The 13,758-nt window shown below is 37.8% G+C and overlaps 1 gene segment (V, D, J or C); it reads right to left on the reverse strand.

The window, feature by feature from the left end:
* Positions 1-8,832: 8,832 nt before the first annotated feature.
* LOC306655296 (T cell receptor alpha variable 9-2-like) lies at positions 8,833-9,302 on the reverse strand. The segment is given in 2 exons: positions 9,287-9,302; positions 8,833-9,167 (listed from the first exon to the last, which is right to left on the reverse strand).
* Between the last annotated feature and the right edge of the window lie 4,456 nt (positions 9,303-13,758).

The raw sequence follows: 13,758 nt of genomic DNA on the forward strand, positions 1-13,758 counted from the left end.
ACACCTGGAACAATGTCAGGTGGCTAACTAATGTTTCTTAAATGTGAAAATGAATGTGTTTGGTTAAGGAAATGCCACTATTTGAGTATTATATTGTTTCATATTTATGGCATAAATTACGAGAGACAATTTAATAAACATCTTTAAAGTAAAAATAACTTTTTTATTAGATACCTACTAATTAAAAATTGAAAAAATAGCTGGAGATGTAGCTCAGTGGTAGAGCACTTGCCTATTGGGCACAAGGCCCTGGGTTTTATCTCCAGCACCAAGAAAAAAATTGAAAACTATATAATTCTTAGTATGAAGAAATTCATTAACAAATGAAAGTTATTGAAACCTTAACAAATTAACTGGCATCAGCTTCTTCTGCCCTAGGATTTTAATGATGCCTAGATAATGTGATTGATCTGTGTACATGAGGCAAATTCTTTATTGTGTCTTTAAAACTGTTGTTATTCTGATACTAACTTTTCAAGGAAATTTGTCTTAAGTGTGCTCTCTACATGTGCCCATTTCCCAACATTATTAACCACTATAGGTCAATACAATTATAATCATCATAGAATAGAATACTCACAAACTATGAATTTCCCTCCAGAGACCAAAGAATGAGCTCAATCTCAGCTTCCAGGATTGGTAGAGACATGTCTGCCACTGTGGAGAATCATCTCCTAGCCAGGGTGACATGTATGAGTTAGATGGTGATTAACTTTAAAATACATTTGTAGAGCTCTCCACTGACATATAAAACCAAAACTTCAGGATTTTAAAAAATCTCTTCAGGTTGTATTTAGTGCACCCATAGTGACACAAGTTTATACAATAATCTCTGGGAACACTGACCAAGGCAGTCAGTTAGTCTAGATGTTGGTCTGGATGTTGTCCAGGTTTATAATCATTTCTGTCTCTTCTTGTTGCTCCCCTATGGCAGATCTCTATGAGTGGGCAGTGTCTTTCTCCTTGCCTGGTTCTTTTGGCTCATGTATCAAACCTAGACTACCTGAAGTCTACAAACAAATAGAGTGAGCTGCTTCCCTCTTGGTTACTTCCTTTACTTTTCAGCTCAACCTTGTTCCTTGAGTCGTAGCAACCCTCTGTCGCCCTGGAAGAACCTATTGTCCATAGCATGAGTTCATACAATCATGAGTGTCACTGAGGAATCATAGCAGGGTTCAGTGGAGTATAGAAGTTTGAGATCAATAACAAAAATTGCATAAGCTAATTCACAACTAACAATAAATGCATTCAGACAGCATGCCTTAAAGAGCTCAAATCTCTTAAAATGCTCTTAAAGAGCTCAGAATCTCTGCTTCAGGGTCTCGGTTTTACCCAGATATATCAGTCAAGAGTCAATCAGGAAGCCAGTCAATTATGTCCATACTTGTACTAAATGAAATGTATTTGAAAATTAGAGAAACTAGCAGAATTATGTTTAATAATAGACCTCTGTGATAAGTAGACAGTAGCTGAATGCAGACTATAACCCCTCTGTGTTATATAAATTCTTTTTAGAAACTTTAGAATTTTTCAGAAAATTGGTTTGGACCCTGAGAAAGACCACACACTAAAGGTGCAAATTAAGCTAATGACTAACGTGTTGTCTGCTATTTATTCATAAAAGTTCTAAGATCTTTATTAAAGTTCTAGGAACTTTGAGAGTTCTCTGAGTGGAGTGCTCTAAAGAGGCACCCTCTGTACGTAATAAGTGGATCAATAAATGGCACTGAGTATTCAATAAATGACACCAAAAATTAGTCTTTCACTGAGATGAAGAGTGAGAATCTCCTAGTACTATCCTGTGACTATCATTTCTCAATTAATGGACTTTTTTAAAATTCTGGATTCCTTGCCTTCTGATTCTAAATTTTCTTATCCAAGTTTTCCTATTTGCAATAACAACAGTCCCCTACTGTTTGAAGCTAAGACTCCAACCACTTCGTCTACTCACATATTCATGATGATTCCTGAATAAATAACACTGAATATGACAAAACAAAATTTGAAGAATCTCTGGATTAGGAGAGCATAATATGCAGGAAGTTAAGTTTTCTTTTTTGTTTATAGTGGCTCTTGTTTATCTAACTGAGTTATTTTATTGTCAACTTTTCTATTCTTTGTGCTGTAGCAAACTTCCATTGTGTGATGGGCTGACAGATCTGGCTCCATGAGAATATTATAGGCCAGACTCTAAGGGAAATGACTAAAAGACATTTTGCTCTGAGACTCCATGTTATGTAGGAAATAAACTTCTCCCATGGGAACACCCCACCTCTGTACCCATCCTCAGTTACTTAACGTGACATGTTTAACAATACAAAATGACAATTCTCATGTAATGAAAAATTGCTCTCTTTTGATCTCTGTTGTTCTTAACCAATGTACCATGTAAACAGTAATTGTGTGGATGTTACTAACCATTCTTTAGTTTATACCTAGGTAAGGGCTGTTTTGACCCACTTCCCCCTCTGTTGTGATCTCATGATGTTAGTTTGTAATTTCGAATCATAGCAACAGACACTTATGATTGATGTGATTTTTGGTATAAGAACCCCTACAACCCTGTGGTCCGGGCGGTTCTGGGCTGTTCTTCCAATAGCCATTTTTGGGGGGTACTGTGTGAGATAGTCAGCCAGCCAGCTTAATAAAGACTCTCAAATTTGGACTTGTCAGTGGTGATGGGTCTGTTCTTAAGTTGTGCCCCATAACACATTGCTATAGAAAAATATATTTCCCATAATCCCTTACTTCCTTTGTTTCTGAGTACAAAAGTGAATTTGCACACTACATGGGAGACAAACAGGGAGCAGCAGCCATTGTCTTCTGAACATCATTCTTGGTCAAAGATGGGAAAAGCACAGACCTTGGCTGGTTCTCTTTTGTTCTCACTCTTCGTGATGGCACCTAACAAGAAATAACAAACTCTATAGCACATAAATTACCATCGTCACACTACTTTTCAAATGCTAAAGAGATCACATAAACTACTGCAACAACTACACCCAAATCCCATGCAATTCTGCAAGAATCAGTAATCCTGATGCTGCAATTTTTCAGGAATTATTATCACTCCACTTACCCATAATAAAGAGATCCCTGCTGCCATGTGGTCATGAAAAATTTTATTCCAGAATCTCATTCTATATATTCTCTTCCTGGGAACACTTCTGTACCAGATGTGTCAGGCACATGCAGAAAAACCTGTTGTCTACAAAGCTTTGAGACATGCTCAAGAAAAGCATGAACTTTACAGACTCTAAAATCACCTCTTTCAATTAAAAATCATATGACTTTGGATAATTGTCGAAACACTCCAGAGCCTCAGATTAGAGTTACTAACACTTGCCTCATTGAACAAACATTAATATTTCATGATATACACAATACGCATTGTATCTTGAATATAGTGTTTAATTAAGTTGTTAGTTTTTGTTCTCATTTTCCTATCTGAACAAGAATACATTTTAGCAACATTTAATTACTCATTAAATGAGTAATTTAACAACATTTAACAACTCATTGAGATTTTTTTTACCCAGGCCATTCATTCTGTAGATGTAAATTTTGACCAGGCCTCCATGCCTGATTAATTAATGGAATCAGCATGCCCTTTAACATTACCTGCTTGCAGGGCAGTATGACAAGAACCCATAAGCAGGAGTCAGAATATCTGAGTATACAGCAGTCTTCTCACTTACTAGATACATAACTTGGCTTAGGTGTAAGGCCTCTGAATCTGCTTTCCAACTTCCAAAATTAGGAAAATAGAGGTAACCTAATTTCCTCATGGTTTTTATCTTAATATAACATAAATAGATATATAAAATACAATATATTCTTATCCATATATTGCTAAGTGAATCAGAACTCTATTACAAACCAAACACAATCGCTCCAACTTGCAGCTTTTGCTCTTCATTTTTCTGAACAGAGAATAAATTTTGAATATAAATATTAACATTTCATAATGAAATACAGTAATAATATAGCAGAATTCTCACTTAACTGTAAGGAGTCGGGACCTGTTTCTCTGCTCACAATTTCATGTTGGCTTCATATGGAGTGAATTGAGAAGCATGACAGAAGCCCCAGCCCAGTAACATGGTGCCAGCAACCAACCCAACCAACACAGAACCAGACTTCTACCATTAAAGATACTTTTCATTGGCTGGGCATGAGTTCAGTAGTAAAGCACTTGCCTAGCATGCACAAGGTTCCACATTCAAACCCCAGTAACATAAAAACAATAATGACAAAAAGATGCTTTTCTTTGCAAATCAATCTCTAGACATCTGTTTTCCAAATGTGGATGCTAGAAAGGGCAATAACATATGAAAACCATTCATATTTGGCAAGTTTCCACTTCAGAATTTACAAAAGGAAATGGAAAATCAGCCTCTACATATCTACATAAGCACAGTATTTTAGCAATTAAGACATGTATTTGAGGACCTCATCTTGAATTCTGTCCCCATATGATATTTTAGATGGGAGGGTTAAATTTCAACTTTCTCATCTGAAGATAGGTATGGTAACACTTACCTGAGAATTTTTGAAAGATTTAAAAAACATAATTTGTGTAAAGGCAGTGGTAGTGGCTAGCATGAACTAAGCACTTAACTAAAACATAAGCTCCTCAGGAAAGGGATTTTCCTCTATTCTACTCTCCACTGAGTCTTCAGTTTGTAGAATGGGGCCGGTAAAGAAGAAAGTACCTAATGAATTTTTACTGAATAAATGAACGAATGGTAATTTTTCTTCTAGTAGTGATAGTAGTATATTTCAGTCATTCATTTAATAATGACTCATCTAACAATTTTTAAAGGCTTACTGTTTGCCAGTTACAGTAATATGTGCTGAGAATTATGCAATTACATTCTAATGAGAGGAAAGGAAGAGTGAGCACAATGACAAGTGTTGAAGCTCTTGAAAATTCCCATTTTATTGTTTCTATTTTCTCAGTCAAATAGGAAGCCAAAGAACAGGTGGAAGTATAGCTGTGGGGATATTTATTGTAAGTTTGAGACTTAGTGCACAAAGAAGTTGATACCTAAAGAAAGGAAAAAATATACCATTGAAAAATCAAAAGAATGCTGGCACATTAAATTTATATAAGACAAAGTAAGCTTTCAGAAGAGAATTACTAGAGGTAAAGAAGTTGCGGTGGTTGGTTTTATATGTCCACTTGGCTAGGTCACAGTGCCCAAATATTTGTTCTACAACTTGTCCACATGTCACTGAGATGGCATTCTTACAGGATATTAACATTTAGACTTTGAGTAAAACCAATTACTCTTTATGGTGTGGGTGGATCCCATCTATCAGTTGAAGGTCTTAAGAGAAATTCTGCCTTCAGACAGTCTTCAAACCTGAACTGCAACATCAACTGTTCCCTGGGTTTCCAGCCTACATGTCTACATTATCATTCCTTACAAATGCATAAACTAATTCCTCAAAATAAATTGATACATAGATTGAACTAGAAACACATCTTTATAGACAATGTTGATAAAGATATTATGATCTCAAGTCTGCATACACAATAATAATATATATGCACTGTTTGCAGCTTTTATATGCTTTTGAGAGCAAATGTTACATTTTGCCATAAATATAATTGTAAAATGTTGATGGGTAATGATATCACAGTCCAAAGAAATGACTGACCTATCAGAGATATGACAATGGTTTGAACATGTTCCCTAAGGTTGATGTGTCGGAAACTTAATTCTCAGTGCAACAGTGGTGGGAGGTAGGTCCACCTAAAATAAGAGGTCATTAGATCATTAGAATTCTGCCCTCATGTAAGGATTAATATCACCAAAATAAAAACCATGAAATTCCAAGAAGATAAACAGGAGAAAACCTAGATGATCTTGCATATGGCAATACTTATTACACACAACATCAAAAGCAAATGCATGAAAGAAATCATTGGAAAGCTGAATGTCATTCAAATTTAAAAGTTGTGGTCTGTGAAAAACAATGCCAAGACAATGAGAAGACAAGTCCTAGACTGGGGGGAATATTGCAAAAGGCACATCTAATTAAGACCTATTATCCAAAATATACAAATAAATTTTAAAATTCTGCAATAAGAAAACAACCCATTATGATGGACCAAAGACCTTAACACTTTATCAAAGAATGCACACAAATGGCAAATAAGCATATGAAAAGATTTCCATACCACATGTTATCAGGGAAAGGCAAATTAAAACAATAAGATACCACTGATACACCTATTGCAGGGGCAAAATGCAGAACAGGGCTGCACTAAATGCTGGTGAGGATGTGGAGTAACAAGAACTCTGATCCATACTAGAGTAATGCAAAAGGGTGCAGTCACTTTGGGCTACAGGTTGGCAGCTTCTTAAATACTCTTTCCATATGATTAAGCAATCACAGTCCTTGGTACTTATTCAAAGTAATTGAAAACATGTTCACACTAATATCTGCACAGGCATGCTTACAACATCTTTATTATAATTGCCAAAATTTCAGAGCAATCAATATGCCTCACTGGAGATAAATGGATAAACTGTGGTATAAATATAGAAAATAGAATATTATCCAGTGCCCAAAAAAATGAGCTACCAAGTCATGAAAGACATGGAGAAAACTTAAATGGATGTTACTAAGTGAAGGGAATCAATCTAAGAAGATTACATACTTTATGATTCCAAATAAATGACGATCAGAAAAAGGCAAACCATGGAGACTGTAGGAAGAACAGTGGGTGCCAGGATTTGGGCTGGGAGTGGAAATGAATAGGTAGAGCACACAGGATGTTTATGAGAGAATACATTCAAATATCCTGTACTGCACTGTAATGGTAGATTTTTGTCATTAAACATTTGTCCAAACCCATACAAACTAAAACACCTGAGATGACCCCTAACATAAACCACAGACATTGGGTAATTGTGATGTGTGACTGTTCATCAGTTCATCAGTTGTTACCAGTGTGCCTCACTGGTGGAGGATTAATAATGGAGTAGGAGGGAAGCTTGGGGTGAGTGAGAAATCTCCGTAACCTCCTCTCAATTTTGTAGTAACCTAAAACTACTCTTAAAATATGAAGTCTTATAAAGGGGGCAAGACACCCCCACCTCTTTGGATACCTGCTCTGTATCCCTTTCTTCCTCCCAGGAGAAGTCTGTCTCTGCTCTATCCTTTAAATAAAACTTGCTTTCTATGCTTGCAAAAAAATGAAGTCTTTAAAAAAGGAGTGGGAGTTTCCAAATAGGTGATAGGAGGAATAAAGGGGCATGTGAAGGACAGAGATGATGACATTAAGATGGGTAGATGTATAAAGAAAAATATACAAAAAATGTACATGACTTAATTACATTTAATGAAACTCCATCTGATTCACAATTACATGAATTATTTATACACTAAAGTATAACTGTTAAGCAGAAGGCAAAAAGCTTGGTAATGCACAAGGTTTAGGAGGAACAGGTATCCTTCCCATCTTCACTATTGAAGGTATAAGTTAGAGAAACTAAGGGACAATTTTTTTCAACCACATAGAGTACTCTGAAAATGCCCCTTTTCTTGAATAATGTATTATTTCCTTATATTGAGTAATTGACTGTATATTCTTCTTTTTCTTAATTTTGTTTCTCAGTTCATGAAAGACATTTACAATTTTCACCTGGGTTGGGGAAGTGAGCATTTTTTGCTCTGCAGGTTGTGGGGGACAGCATGGGTCATCGTCCTTGCACAATTTCTTACTAGGTCCCCTCTTTCCAGCCTCTCCCTTTCAAATACCTTCAACACACACACACACACACACACACACACACACACACACACACACACAAACAGCACTACCTTCCCCATAGTCTGATTTTCAAACCTTCCCACTGTAGCGCAGAGCACAAATGACGCTCCTTGGTGGCTTCTCCTACAAAGCGCGGGTTTCACTTGAACCTAGTTTGTGATACCAGTTTTTGTCTCTCCATACATTTCTCACCCCCTAAAATTATGTTGATGTCACTGACATTCTCTCCTTTTCTCTGTCTTTGGGGTTTATGATCTTTTTAGTTTTAGTGTCTTTTTAGTGGGGTTTCATGAGGATGGAAAACAAATAGGTCTTTCTCTGGCACTGCAAACTACCTAGATCAAGGCTTCATCATTGAACCAGCTCTTCTGTGTAACTGGCCAGGGCTACTCATCATTTAGACATGAGTCGTTTTCAATTACATATTTGCTTTTTCCTCTCTTTTGAAAATCAGTTTGTGCCCACCATCTGATTTGCCATAAAAGAAACCCTTCCCGTATATGATGAAAGTCCCTTTCTTTTTCTGCATTTTTGCTGCCTGTGCAGTCCTTCCAACTTGTCTTTTCTTCTCTTCCCTCCTTTCTCTATTAATACTTGTAGATTTGGGGGATGGGACTTTTAGTTCTCCTATCATTTATCCTTCCACACTCTGTTAGGAGACCTTATGCAGATGCCACTTCCTCTGGCACATTTTCTCTCTAAAAATATAAACAACCACAGCAATGTCTACCAGGGTGACCTGGAACAACATGTGGGGTCTGGCTTTGTCTGCAAGGATGAGCAAAGAGACGGCTTCATTGTTTGAATGGTTTTATCTTGAAATTACTTTGGCCCTGCATGAGGAACTAATGCTGTCAGCCTCTGTCTTCACTTCAACTGATGAAGAGCTGAGTTGGGCTGTGTCCATTTCTTGTTCTTCTGCTCTGGACATTTGTATGATTTTGCATCAACCAGAGAAGCAACATGGCACACACAACAGACTGTGCTGAAACCAGAGTGGATCCCAGAGGCAGATGCTCAGCAGCCAGGCCCCTGGTTGCTGCTCAGAGTTTGTGCTCAGCTCCCCCTGCAGTTTCTGCCACTGTGTCACCCAGAGCACAGTAGTACACAGCAGAGTCTGACACTTGAACAGAGGCTTTCTTCAAGTGGAAGGAAGTGGCTTCTTTATTGTATGTGGCTTCAAAACCTTTGTTGCTGACCTTATCGTTGGCTGTCACAGCTTTCAGGAGGAGCTCTAGACCTTCTCCAGGATATTGAACGTACCAGAAAAGAGCAGGGTATCTTGAGGCTGTATAAGTGCAGTTTATAGTCAGCAAAGCCCCTTCTAAAACGGTCACTTGGCCTTGTATCTGGGTCACTGAGTCTCCACGGGTCCAACCTGGAAGGAAGAAAGAGATCTGTGCTCACCACAGGATAAAGCTCTTAGATAAGTTCATAGTTAAAAATTTCACTGACATCATAGAAGAAAGAGTCCAAATTTTAAGACATTTTACTCACCAAATATCAAGAGCATCACCGTTACTAAGCCTGGAAAAGTGTTCATCTTTAGAGAGTCAACTTAGTAATGTTCTTGATTCTTAACATGAGGAATGTTAAAGTCACAGTGAAACCTACAATTCACACAGGAAGTGAGCTAGTGTTAGGAGCTGCACCCCCTGGTGGGCAGAAATTGAATTCGGGAGAATGATTTCTTGTGCTCTTTCCAGAAGTCAGAGCTATATCTTCATTCCTGACCTCATTTACAAGCACCTATCAGTCTTTAGGTGGCCCCAAAAGAAATCTAAAATCAGTAAATCTTAACTTCTAAGATCTTTTTGTTCCTAGAATTCTACCTGCCATGTAAATGCTTTAGTTAGGCACACCAGGGTGTCTTTGTAACTGAGAAGATAGCTGTTATCTTGAACATTTTAATACAGGCGTTCACATACATAGGTATCTAGCCGTGCAAGCTCTCAATCCACTGAAATATTATAAAAGTGTTTGGGATGAAATAGTAGGAAGTAAGAAGTCATTATTGAGGGATTCTGTGTTTTTCAGCCCTATACTCCACATGTGGAACAGTGACCAACATGTACTAATTTTTGTTAAGTGAAACAAAATGACAAACTGGCTGAAGGATCACTATTCCTTAAGAAACTGTATTCCCTAAGTTCTAAAAAAAAATAATATTAAGGAATGCTGTCTTTTTAATAAAAGTTTTTCTGGGCAAAAAGTGACACTCTGTAATAAATAGACAGATACTCCTGAATTCCAGAATCATTGAGAAGTACGAATCCTAGTCAGAAGAAGCATGATAATCAAAGCAATGGGATTCCTACAGAATGATCTGAGATCAACGTCTTATTCCCACTATTTCACTGGCTCCAAGACAAGGAGTCCAGCTATGCAAGTCAGGCAGGTGCTAAGGCTACACTGCAGGGGATTCTGGCTCCAGGGGCTTTTCACATGGATGGAGGCCTGCTCCAGTCTGTGCAGTTCTCTCCACAGATCAAATAAAGGAGCTCCTAAGTCCAGAGTCGTTCTATGAATAACTTCTGAAATAGAGGCTTAGGTAAGAAATTCAGGCCCAGATATTGTTTGGGTTTATGTACCATTTCACCACCTCTTCCAAATCTGAAATCCCATTGCCCAAATCTGATGCAGATTTATGCTACAAAGGAATTCTGGAAAATCAGCTGCAAATTTCTATTCTGTTATGTGGGGAGAAAGCAAAATAAATTAGGATGATACAAGACTGTATAAAAACTGTGCAGAACAGAATTTCAGTTTTACAAAGTGAAGAGTTCAAGAGCTGGATAGTTACACAATAGTATGAAAGTATTTAATACCACTGAACTGTAACCTTAAACTGGTTGAAGTGATAAACTTTGTTATGGGTCTTTTACCACAATGTAAAATAGTTTTAAACAATTGTAAAAGAACCAACCCTTCCTTTAACACTTCTTCTCAAACCTCTGCTTTCCACATGCAAATATAAAAGGAAAGTATAATACAAGACAGCTTATCCGTCAACCCCTACTATTCCAATTTTAGGGCATGAGAAAGTGGGTTATAGATGGGAAAGGGAAATTAAAGAGAATGAAGGTTTGGGATTTTGGAGCTGTGTTTGAGCATAGCAGGCCTGGGGGTATGTAAAAAGCTGCACAAAATGAGTCACAAGTTGGCACCAAGTGCTTTTGGAGGAGAGGTAAGTAGGGCAGGAGCAGAGAAAAGAGAACACTCACACTCTGCTACTTTACAGTGTCCCCCCATGAACCAGTATTTGTTGATCATTTTATGGATGAGATTGGTGCAGGACAGGGAGACTATTAGTGTAGAAATCAAATTCTTCCTGCTGGAGTTTGTAAAAAAGGCCATAAAATGCAATGAGTTCTCTGCTCAAACCTTCTCATACAGTAGGATAAATAAGAGAATACATTAAAAAAAAAAAAAAAGTAAAACTTCATTATTTTGTTGATATACTGCCTCTGGCTCTTTAATTTCTTAACCTAATTATTTCTTTTTTTAAATATTTTTTAGATGTTCATAGGCCTTTATTTTATTCATTTATTTATATGTGGTGCTGAGAATAGAACCCAGTGCATCACACATGCTAGGCAAGCGCTCTACCACTGAGCCACAGCCCCAGCCCCAAATTTAAATATTTCTATCTTAATTCAAGAGTTATTATTTTATTATTCTATCTTTTTGGGTGTCAGAGTATGGTAAATCTACCTCCATAAAATAAAGTGTATTAATTTAAGCAGTAAGTTCACATGGCAACTTTAAAATTTAGAAACTCTCAGCTTTATAACCAATGTGATTTTTTAAATAGGCATCATTTGTTCTTGGGATACCAGCAACAATGAATATATAAAATAAAATTCAATTGAAACTGTAATTACACAGACAAATATATAGGAATAAATTTAGAGAAATTCAATTGAAGATACAGATAAGAGACTTCAAAATAACTGAAGGACACAAAAGGTCCTTTATGAATTGATAGAGTAGTCTTTTTCTGAATTAAAAAAATTAACTAATAAGTTGATACTTCATATGTTAATATATTCATTAAACTAATTCCACATTTTGGCTTTCAACAAGTTTTTGTTTTATTTGCTTTTCTACTTCTTTTAAAGGAGAATTATTGAACACAAAGAAAATGGGATAAAATAATATTTATATCGAAAAATAAATATATAAGAATTACCAAAAACTTCTTAAAAGGGTACTACTAAGGAGTGATTTGCCCAAAAAGGCAATAAAATTTATTGTAAGACTACTTCCTGACATTGTCATAGAATGAAACAAAGAGATCAGTAGAACCAAATAAAGCGTGTGGAAACAGATCCTCCATGTGTCCTTGGAAGAACGGCTACTATCACTCACTCTGTGCATAAGATGGGGAGGGGCAGGGAACCCTTCAGTATGGAAAACTGAGCACTTCCTGCTAGAGGGGTCAAGACGAAACAAACTCTGAGTGCAAAGGTTGTCACTTAGTAGGCACCTCTAGAGAGTTACTGTATCACTTATAGCAAACAAACCTGAATCAAACAAATATATGAAATAGTATAAAACAAGATGATAATTTTAAAGGAAACCTAAAGAAAAATTCCAATACCTTCCATATTTAAAACAATGCCTAAAACCCAACAGTAATTCAATCAATATTTATTGGACAACCTGAACCAAACATTCATAGAAGTTTTTATCAATTTTACAGTTACTTTTCCTGAACTACCTTATCCAATTCTTAGAGCTAAATTCTATTTCCAAATAACAAATTGTTTATTGTGCTTATTCTTCCTTTTCTATCTTCTGTCAAAAATGCTGTGCCCACCTTCATTCCAAAGATTCAGGAACATGGATGGCTTCGATTAGTGATAACTCTGATGTGGTCTATGAACCTAGAGAGGGTTTCCTCAGAGTGAGTGTTTTCCCTCCAACCCCAGACACCAGCTGACACAGCCCTGGCCACTTCCTCTCTGGGTGGCCATTCCCTGCCTTGGTCCCTGCACCAGGTGGGTGTCTCAGACATACCCTGAGTTTTTTTACAACGGCCTCCAGCACTCCTCCCACTGTGTCATCTCTCAGTGCACAGAAATACACCACTGAGTCCCCCAGCTGTGAGGCTGGGATGACAAGCTGAATGGATTTGCTTGCCGTCTGCAAACTCAGTGAGTAGCGACCTTATGTGGCATTTTCCTGGCTGTAAGAGTCCTGGCGAATGAGGAAGACCATCTCCCACTGCTGGGCTGCTTGTACCAGAGGCATTGGAAGCATAGGTGCAGTGCAGGCTCACAGCCTCCTTCTCCTGCACCCACAGGCTGGCTGGGCCTGAGCTACCCTCTGGGCAACACTGGATCCTGAAGGGAAAAGGACAGAATCAGAACATTTAGGGATAAGTGGTGTGTGAAAAAAAAGTACATTTTTAATCCTTGCTAACCCTCTTTCCCAAAGTCCCTTTAAGGCTGCCTTGTCCCCCAGTCCCTGGGTCACAGAGGAGGCACCTTCCCACAGGAACAATCCCTACCCAGCCACATTGACACCATAACCACCTTCAGCTGCCTGGACAGCACCATGTTTGCCTTCTTCCTTCAGAAGAAATTCTTCAGTTTCAGAGCTCTGCACTGGGAGGGGAGCTTGACAGAGCGCGGGAGGAACTACGGGGCTCCAAGCTGTACTGCACCAGAATAGGAAGCAGAACCTTCCTGGTGCAGCAAGGAAGTCATGTCAAACTATTCTGAGTGTGGCTGACAATCTCACCAGCCCAGACTCCCTTCTTAATTTAATTACCATTGAACCTGAAAGCAAACATGGGCATACTGGAAGAAAAACGATTCCACCAACTGCTGAACTCAGTCATTGCACCTGTGATGGCACCAGGAGGTGGCACTTGCTTAAAACTTGGATAATGGAGGCAGGAGAGATGCAATGATTATGTATCCTCATGTCTATGTATGTTGTTGCTGATTGCTTACTCCAAG

The sequence above is a fragment of the Sciurus vulgaris genome (assembly GCF_902686455.1).
Source record: "Sciurus vulgaris genome assembly, chromosome: 2".
NCBI classification, from domain to species: domain Eukaryota; kingdom Metazoa; phylum Chordata; class Mammalia; order Rodentia; family Sciuridae; genus Sciurus; species Sciurus vulgaris.